Raw genomic sequence first — 10,692 nt, 5'->3', positions numbered from 1 at the left:
GGTAACTCTCCTGCACGGATCATGTGCCTCAGCAGGCAAGAATCAAGCAGCTGAGCAGGCATGAATCCTGCGGCCCAGCTGGCGACTATCAAGTAGATGAGCAGGCATGAATCATGCGGCCCAGCTTGCGATTATCAAGCAGATGAGCAGGCATGAATCATTCGGCCCAATGGCGATTATTCAAGCAGCTGAGAAGGCATGAATCCTGCGGCCCAGCTGGCGATTATCAAGCAGATGAGCAGGAATGAATCATACGGCCCAGCTGGCGATTATCAAGCAGATGAGCAGGCATGAATCATGCGGCCAAGCTGGCGATTATCAAGCAGATGAGCAGGCATGAATCATGCGGACCAGCTGGCGATTATCAAGCAGCTGAGCAGGCATGAATCCTGCGGCCCATCTGACGATTATCAAGCAGCTGAGCAGGCATGAATCCTGCGGCCCATCTGACGATTATCAAGCAGCTGAGCAGGCATGAATCCTGCGGCCCAGCTGGCGATTATCAAGCAGCTGAGCAGGCATGAATCCTGCGGCCCAGCTGGCGATTATCAAGCAGATGAGAAGGCATGAATCCTGCGGCCCAGCTGGCGATTATCAAGCAGGTGTGCAGCCATGAAACCTGGGGCCCAGCGGGCGATTATCACGCAGCTGAGCAGGCATGAATCCTGCGCCCCAGCTGGCGATTATCAAGCTGATGAGCAGGCATGAATCATGAGGCCCAGCTGGCGATTATCAAGCAGATGAGCAGGCATGAATCATGTGGCCCAGCGGGCGATTATCAAGCAGCTGAGCAGGCATGAATCCTGCGGCCCAGCTGGCGATTATCAAGCAGCTGAGCAGGCATGAATCCTGCGGCCCAGCTGGCGATTATCAAGCAGATGAGCAGGCATGAATCCTGCGGCGCAGCTGGCGATTTTCAAGCAGATGAGCAGGCATGAATCATGCGGCCCAGTGGCCGATTATCAAGCAGCTGAGCAGGCATGAATCCTGCGGCCCAGCTGGCGATTATCAAGGAGATGAGCAGGCATGCATCCTGCCGCTCAGCTGGCGATATCAAGCAGCTGAGCAGGCGCTAATCCTGTAACTCCGCAGGCACTGATCACGTGGCTGTCATGCCGTGATCAGGTGACTGATAGGCGCTGATCATGTGCCTGCTCATGTGTTGATCAGGTAGCTCTCCTGCACGGATCATGTGCCTCAGCAGGCAAGAATCAAGCAGCTGAGCAGGCATGAATCCTGCGGCCCAGCTGGCGATTATCAAGCAGATGAGCAAGCATGAATCATGCGGCCCAACTGGCGATTATCAAGCAGCTGAGCAGGCGCTAATCCCGTAACTCAGCAGGCACTGATCACGTGGCTGTCATGCAGTGATCAGGTGAGTGAGAGGTGCTGATCATGTGACTGCTCAAGTGCTGATCAGGGAGCTCTCCAACACGGATCATGTGCCTCAGCAGGCAACAATTAAGCAGCTGAGCAGGCATGAATCCTGCGTCCCAATGGCGATTATCAAGCAGCTGAGCAGGCATGAATCCTGAGGCCCAGCTGGCGATTATCAAGCAGATGAGCAGGCATGAATCATGCGGCCCAGCTGCCGATTATCAAGCAGATGAGTAGGCATGAATCATGCGGCCAAGCTGGCGAGTATCAAGCAGATGTACAGGCATGAATCCTGCGGCCCAGCTGGCGATTATCAAGCAGATGAAAAGGCATGAATCATGCGGCTCAGCTGGCGATTATCTAGCAGATGAGCAGGCATGCATCCTGTGGCTCAGCTGGCGATTATCAAGCAGCTGAGTAGGCGCTAATCCCGTAATTCAGCAGGCACTGATCACGTGGCTGTCATGCAGTGATCAGGTGACTGAGAGGCGCTGATCATGTGACTGCTCATGTGCTGATCAGGTAACTCTCCTGCACGGATCATGTGCCTATGCAGGCAAGAATCAAGCAGCTGAGCAGGCATGAATCCTGAGGCCCAGCTGGCGACTATCAAGTAGATGAGCAGGCATGAATCATGTGGCCAAGCTTGCGATTATGAAGCAGAAGAGCAGGCATGAATCATGGGGCCCAGCTGGCGATTATCAAGCAGCTGAGCAGGCATGAATCATGCGGCCCAGCTGGCGATTATCAAGCAGCTGAGCAGGCATGAATCCTGCGGCCCAGCTGGCGATTATCAAGCAGATGAGCAGCCATGAATCCTGCAGCCCAGCTGGCGATTATCAAGCAGCTGAGCAGGCCTGAATCCTGCTGCCCAGCTGGCGATTATCAAGCAGCTGAGCAGGCATTAATCCTGCGGCCCAGCTGGCGATTATCAAGCATCTGAGCAGGCATGAATCATGCGGCCCAGCTGGCGATTATCAAGCAGATGAGCAGGCATGAATCATGCGGCCCAGCTGGCGATTATCTAGCAGATGAGCAGGCATGCATCCTGTGGCTCAGCTGGTGATTATCAAGCAGCTGAGCAGGCGCTAATCATGTAACTCAGCAGGCACTGATCACGTGGCTATCATGCAGTGATCAGGTGACTGAGAGGCACTGATCATGTGACTGCTCATGTGCTGATCAGGTAACTCTCCTGCATGGATCATGTGCCTCAGCAGGCAAGAATCAAGCAGCTGAGCAGGCATGAATCCTGCGGCCCAGCTGGCGACTATCAAGTAGATGAGCAGGCATGAATCATGCGGCCCAGCTTGCGATTATCAAGCAGATGAGCAGGCATGAATCATTCGGCCCAATGGCGATTATTCAAGCAGCTGAGAAGGCATGAATCCTGCTGCCCAGCTGGCGATTATCAAGCAGATGAGCAGGAATGAATCATGCGGCCCAGCTGGCGATTATCAAGCAGATGAGCAGGCATGAATCATGCGGCCAAGCTGGCGATTATCAAGCAGATGAGCAGGCATGAATCATGCGGACCAGCTGGCGATTATCAAGCAGCTGAGCAGGCATGAATCCTGCGGCCCATCTGACGATTATCAAGCAGCTGAGCAGGCATGAATCCTGCGGCCCATCTGACGAATATCAAGCAGCTGAGCAGGCATGAATCATGCGGCCCAGCTGGGTTTTATCAAGCAGATGAGCAGCCCTGAATCCTGCGGCCCAGCTGGCGATTATCAAGCAGCTGAGCAGGCATGAATCCTGCGGCCCAGCTGGCGATTATCAAGCAAATGAGCAGGCATGAATCCTGCGGCCCAGCTGGCGATTATCAAGCAGGTGTGCAGCCATGAAACCTGGGGCCCAAGGGCGATTATCACGCAGCTGAGCAGGCATGAATCCTGCGGCCCAGCTAGCGATTATTAAGCACATGAGCAATCATGAATCATGTGGCCCAGCTGGCGATTATCAAGCAGATGAGCAGGCATGAATCCTGCAGCCAGCTAAAGATTACCAAGCAGATGATCAGCCATGAAACCTGGGGCCCAGCCTGCGATTATCAAGCAGCTGAGCAGGCATGAATCCTGCGGCCCAGCTGGCGATTATCAAGCTGATGAGCAGGCATGAATCATGAGGCCCAGCTGGCGATTATCAAGCAGATGAGCAGGCATGAATCATGTGGCCCAGCGGGCGATTATCAAGCAGCTGAGCAGGCATGAATCCTGCGGCCCAGCTGGCGATTATCAAGCAGCTGAGCAGGCATGAATCCTGCGGCCCAGCTGGTGATTATCAAGCAGATGAGCAGGCATGAATCATGCGGCCCAGCGGGCGATTATCAAGCAGCTGAGCAGGCATGAATCCTGCGGCCCAGCTGGCGATTATCAAGCAGATGAGCAGGCATGCATCCTGCCGCTCAGCTGGCGATATCAAGCAGCTGAGCAGGCGCTAATCCTGTAACTCCGCAGGCACTGATCACGTGGCTGTCATGCCGTGATCAGGTGACTGATAGGCGCTGATCATGTGACTGCTCATGTGTTGATCAGGTAGCTCTCCTGCACGGATCATGTGCCTCAGCAGGCAAGAATCAAGCAGCTGAGCAGGCATGAATCCTGCTGCCCAGCTGGCGATTATCAAGCAGATGAGCAAGCATGAATCATGCGGCCCAACTGGCGATTATCAAGCAGCTGAGCAGGCGCTAATCCCGTAACTCAGCAGGCACTGATCACGTGGCTGTCATGCAGTGATCAGGTGAGTGAAAGGTGCTGATCATGTGACTGCTCAAGTGCTGATCATTGAGCTCTCCAACACGGATCATGTGCCTCAGCAGGCAACAATTAAGCAGCTGAGCAGGCATGAATCCTGCGTCCCAATGGCGATTATCAAGCAGCTGAGCAGGCATGAATCCTGAGGCCCAGCTGGCGATTATCAAGCAGATGAGCAGGCATGAATCATGCGGCCCAGCTGCCGATTATCAAGCAGATGAGCAGGCATGAATCATGCGGCCAAGCTGGCGATTATCAAGCAGATGTACAGGCATGAATCCTGCGGCCCAGCTGGCGATTATCAAGCAGATGAAAAGGCATGAATCATGCGGCTCAGCTGGCGATTATCTAGCAGATGAGCAGGCATGCATCCTGTGGCTCAGCTGGCGATTATCAAGCAGCTGAGCAGGCGCTAATCCCGTAATTCAGCAGGCACTGATCACGTGGCTGTCATGCAGTGATCAGGTGACTGAGAGGCGCTGATCATGTGACTGCTCATGTGCTGATCAGGTAACTCTCCTGCACGGATCATCTGCCTATGCAGGCAAGAATCAAGCTGCTGAGCAGGCATGAATCCTGAGGCCCAGCTGGCGACTATCAAGTAGATGAGCAGGCATGAATCATGTGGCCAAGCTTGCGATTATGAAGCAGAAGAGCAGGCATGAATCATGGGGCCCAGCTAGCGATTATCAAGCAGCTGAGCAGGCATGAATCCTGAGGCCCAGCTGGCGATTATCAAGCAGATGAGCAGGCATGAATCATGCGGCCCAGCTGGCGATTATCAAGCAGCTGAGCAGGCATGAATCCTGCGGCCCATCTGACGATTATCAAGCAGCTGAGCAGGCATGAATCATGCGGCCCAGCTGGGGTTTATCAAGCAGATGAGCAGCCGTGAATCCTGCGGCCCAGCTGGCAATTATCAAGCAGCTGAGCAGGGAGGAATCCTGCGGCCCAGCTGGCGATTATCAAGCAGATGAGCAGGCATGAATCCTGCGGCCCAGCTGGCAATTATCAAGCAGGTGTGCAGCCATGAAATCTAGGGCCCAGCTGGCGATTATCAAGCAGCTGAGCAGGCATTAATCCTGCGGCCCAGCTGGCGATTATCAAGCATCTGAGCAGGCATGAATCATGCTGCCCAGCTGGCGTTTATCAAGCAGATGAGCAGGCATGAATCATGCGGCCCAGCTGGCGATTATCTAGCAGATGAGCAGGCATGCATCCTGTGGCTCAGCTGGTGATTATCAAGCAGCTGAGCAGGCGCTAATCATGTAACTCAACAGGCACTGATCACGTGGCTGTCATGCAGTGATCAGGTGACTGAGAGGCACTGATCATGTGACTGCTCATGTGCTGATCAGGTAACTCTCCGGCACGGATCATGTGCCGCAGCAGGCAAGAATCAAGCAGCTGAGCAGGCATGAATCCTGCGGCCCAGCTTGCGATTATCAAGCAGATGAGCAGGCATGAATCATTCGGCCCAATGGCGATTATTCAAGCAGCTGAGAAGGCATGAATCCTGCGGCCCAGCTGGCGATTATCAAACAGATGAGCAGGAATGAATCATGCGGCCCAGCTGGCGATTATCAAGCAGATGAGCAGGCATGAATCATGCGGCCAAGCTGGCGATTATCAAGCAGATGAGCAGGCATGAATCATGCGGCCCAGCTGGCGATTATCAAGCAGATAAGCAGGCATGAATCATGCGGCCCAGCTGGCGATTATCAAGCAGCTGAGCAGGCATGAATCCTGCGGCCCATCTGACGATTATCAAGCAGCTGAGCAGGCATGAATCCTGCGGCCCATCGGACGATTATCAAGCAGCTGAGCAGGCATGAATCATGCGGCCCAGCTGGGTTTTATCAAGCAGATGAGCAGCCCTGAATCCTGCGGCCCAGCTGGCGATTATCAAGCAGATGAGCAGCCATGAATCCTGCGGCCCAGCTGGCGATTATCAAGCAGCTGAACACGCATGAATCATGCGGCCCAGCTGGGGTTTATCAAGCAGATGAGCAGCCCTGAATCCTGGGGCCCAGCTGGCAATTATCAAGCAGCTGAGCATGCAGGAATCCTGCGACCCAGCTGGCGATTATCAAGCAGATGAGCAGGCATGAAACCTGCGGCCCAGCTGGCGATTATCAAGCAGGTGTGCAGCCATGAAATCTAGGGCCCAGCGGGCGATTATCAAGCAGCTGAGCAGGCATTAATCCTGCGGCCCAGCTGGCAATTATCAAGCATCTGAGCAGGCATGAATCATGCGGCCCATCTGGCGATTATCAAGCAGATGAGCAGGCATGAATCATGCGGCCCAGCTGGCGATTATCTAGCAGATGAGCAGGCATGCATCCTGTGGCTCAGCTGGTGAATATCAAGCAGCTGAGCAGGTGCTAATCATGTAACTCAGCAGGCACTGATCACGTGGCTGTCATGCAGTGATCAGGTGACTGAGAGGCACTGATCATGTGACTGCTCATGTGCTGATCAGGTAACTCTCCTGCACGGATCATGTGCCTCAGCAGGCAAGAATCAAGCAGCTGAGCAGGCATGAATCCTGCGGCCCAGCTGGCGACTATCAAGTAGATGAGCAGGAATGAATCATGCGGCCCAGCTTGCGATTATCAAGCAGATGAGCAGGCATGAATCATTCGGCCCAATGGCGATTATTCAAGCAGCTGAGAAGGCATGAATCCTGCGGCCCAGCTGGCGATTATCAAGCAGATGAGCAGGAATGAATCATGCGGCCCAGCTGGCGATTATCAAGCAGATGAGCAGGCATGAATCATGCGGCCAAGCTGGCGATTATCAAGCAGATGAGCAGGCATGAATCCTGCGGCCCAGCTGGCGATTATCAAGCAGATGAGCAGGCATGAATCATGCGGCCCAGCTGGCGATTATCAAGCAGATGAACAGGCATGAATCATGCGGCCAAGCTGGCGATTATCAAGTAGATGAGCAGGCATGAATCATGCGGCCAAGCTGGCGATTATTCAAGCAGCTGACAAGGCATGAATCCTGCGGCCCAGCTGGCGATTATCAAGCAGCTGAGCAGGCATGAATCATGCGGCCAAGCTGGCGATTATCAAGCAGATGAACAGGCATGAATCATGCCGCCAAGCTGGCGATTATCAAGTAGATGAGCAGGCATGAATCATGCGGCCAAGCTGGCGAATATTCAAGCAGCTGACAAGGCATGAATCCTGCGGCCCAGCTGGCGATTATCAAGCAGCTGAGCAGGCATGAATCATGCGGCCCAGCTGGCGATTATCAAGCAGCTGAGCAGGCATGAATCATGCGGCCCAGCTGGCGATTATCAAGCAGATGAACAGGCATGAATCATGCGGCCAAGCTGGCGATAATCAAGTAGGTGAGCAGGCATGCATCCTGTGGCTCAGCTGGCGATTATCAAGCAGCTGAGCAGGCGCTAATCCCGTAATTCAGCAGACACGGATCACGTGGCTGTCATGCAGTGATCAGGTGACTGAGAGGCGCTGATCATGTGACTGCTCATGTGCTGATCAGGAAACTCTCCTGCACGGATCATGTGCCTATGCAGGCAAGAATCAAGCAGCTGAGCAGGCATGAATCCTGAGGCCCAGCTGGCGACTATCAAGCAGATGAGCAGGCATGAATCATGCGGCCTACCTGGCAATTATCAAGCAGCTGAGCAGGCATGAATCCTGCCGCCCAGCTGGCGATTATCAAGCAGATGAGCAGCCATGAATTATGCGGCCCAGCTGGCGTTTGTCAAGCAGATGAGCAGCCATGAATCATGCGGCCGCGCTGGCGATTATCAAGCAGATGAACAGGCATGAGTCATGCGGCCGCTCTGGCGATTATCAAGCAGATGAGCAGGCATGAATCATGCGGCCCTGCTGGCGATTATCAAGTAGATGAGCAGGCATGAATCATGCGGCCCAGCTGGCGATTATCAAGCAGATGAGAAGGCATGAATCATGCGGCCCAGCTGGCGATTATCAAGCAGCTGAGCAGGCATGAATCCTGCGGCCCATCTGACGATTATCAAGCAGCTGAGTAGGCATGAATCATGCGGCCCAGCTGGGGTTTATCAAGCAGATGAGCAGCCCTTAATCCTGCGGCCCAGCTGGCGATTATCAAGCAGCTGAGCAGGCAAGAATCCTGCGGCCCAGCTGGCGATTATCAAGCAGATGAGCAGGCATGAATCCTGCGGCCCAGCTGGCGATTATCAAGCAGGTGTGCAGCCATGAAATCTAGGGCTCAGCAGGCGATTATCAAGCAGCTGAGCAGGCATTAATCCTGCGGCCCAGCTGGCGATTATCAAGCAGATGAGCAGGCATGAAACATTCGGCCCAGCTGGCGATTATCTAGCAGATGAACAGGCATGCATCCTGTGGCTCAGCTTTCGATTATCAAACAGCTGAGCAGGCGCTAATCCCGTAACTCAGCAGGCACTGAACATGTGGCTGTCATGCAGTGATCAGGTTACTGAGAGGCACTGATCATGTGACTGCTCATGTGCTGATCAGGTAACTCTCCTGCACGGATTACGTTCCTCAGCAGGCAAGAATCAAGCAGCTGAGCAGGCATGAATCCTGAGGCCCAGCTGGTGACTATCAAGCAGCTGAGGAGGCATGAATCCTGAGGCCCAGCTGGTGACTATCAAGCAGATGAGCAGGCATGAATGATTCGGCCCAATGGCGATTATTCAAGCAGCTGAGAAGGCATGAATCCTGCGGCCCAGCTGGCGATTATCAAGCACATGAGCAGGCATGAATCATGCGGCCAAGCTGGCGATTATCAAGCAGCTGAGCAGGCATGAATCCTGCGGCCCATCTGGCGATTATCAAGCAGCTGAGCAGGCATGAATCATGCTGCCCAGCTGGGGTTTATCAAGCAGATGAGCAGGCATGAATCCTGCGGCCGACCTGGCGATTATCAAGCAGCTGAGCAGGCATGAATTCTGCGGCCCAGCTGGCGATTATCAAGCAGATGAGCAGGCATGAATCCTGAGGCCCAGCTGGCGATTATCAAGCAGGTGTGCAGCCATGAAACCTGGGGCCCAGCGGGCGATTATCAAGCAGCTGAGCAGGCATGAATCCTGCGGCCCAGCTGGCGATTATCAAGCAGCTGAGCATGCATGAATCCTGCGGCCCAGCTGGCGATAATCAAGTAGCTGAGCATGCATGAATCATGCGGCCCAGCTGGCGATTATCAAGCAGATGAGCAGGCATGCATCCTGCCGCTCAGCTGGCGATATCAAGCTGCTGAGCAGGCGCTAATCCTGTAACTCCGCAGGCACTGATCACGTGGCTGTCATGCAGTGATCAGGTAACTGATAGGCGCTGATCACGTGACTGCTCATGTATTGATCAGGTAGCTCTGCTGAACGGATCATGTGCCTCAGCAATCAAGAATCAAGCAGCTGAGCAGGCATGAATCCTGCGGCCCAGCGGACCATTATCAAGCAGCTGAGCAGGCATGAATCCTGCGGCCCAGCGGATGATAATCAAGCAGGTGAGTAGGCATGAATCATGCGGCCCAGCTGGCGATTATCAAGCAGATGTCCAGGCATGCATCCTACGGCTCAGCTGGCAATTATCAAGCAGCTGAGCAGGCGCTAATCCCGTAACTCTGCAGGCATTGATCACGTGGCTGTCATGCAGTGATCAGGTGACTGAGAGGCGCTGATCATGTGACTGCTCATGTGCTGATCAGGTAGCTCTCCTGCACGGATCATGTGCCTCTGCAGGCAAGAATCAAGCAGCTGAGCAGGCATGAATCCTGAGGCCCAGCTGGCGATTATCAAGCAGATGAGCAGGCATGAATCATGCGGCCCAGCTGCCGATTATCAAGCAGAGGAGCAGGCATGAATCATGCGGCCAAGCTGGCGATTATCAAGTAGATGAGCAGGCATGAATCATGCGGCCCAGCTGGCGATTATCAAGCAGATTAAAAGGCATGAATCATGCGGCTCAGCTGGCGATTATCTAGCAGATGAGCAGGCATGCATCCTGTGGCTCAGCTGGCGATTATCAAGCAGCTGAGAAGGCGCTAATCCCGTAATTCAGCAGGCACTGATCACGTGTCTGTCATACAGTGATCAGGTGACTGAGAGGCGCTGATTATGTGACTGCTCATGTGCTGATCAGGTAACTCTCCTGCACGGATCATGTGCCTATGCAGGCAAGAATCAAGCAGCTGAGCAGGCATGAATCATGTGGCCCAGCTTGCGATTATGAAGCAGATGAGCAGGCGTGAATCATGGGGCCCAGCTGGCGATTATCAAGCAGCTGAACAGGCATGAATCCTGCGGCCCAGCTGGCGATTATCAAGCAGATGAGCATCCATGAATTATGCGGCCCAGCTGGCGTTTGTCAAGCAGATGAGAGCCATGAATCCTGCGGCCCAGCTGGCGATTATCAAGCAGCTGAGCAGGCATGAATCCTGCTGCCCAGCTGGCGAATATCAAGCAGATGAGCAGGCATGAATCATGCGGCCCTGCTGGCGATTATCAAGCAGATGAGCAGGCATGAATCATGCGGCCCAGCTGGCGATTATCAAGCAGATGAGCAGGCATGAATCA

The sequence above is a fragment of the Bos grunniens genome, chromosome 16 (assembly GCF_055505025.1).
Source record: "Bos grunniens cultivar Pamir isolate PY7600 chromosome 16, Bosgru_T2T1.0, whole genome shotgun sequence".
NCBI lineage: Eukaryota > Metazoa > Chordata > Mammalia > Artiodactyla > Bovidae > Bos > Bos grunniens.
The sequence above is the reverse complement of the archived record's forward strand: the minus strand, read 5'-3'. Positions refer to the sequence as shown.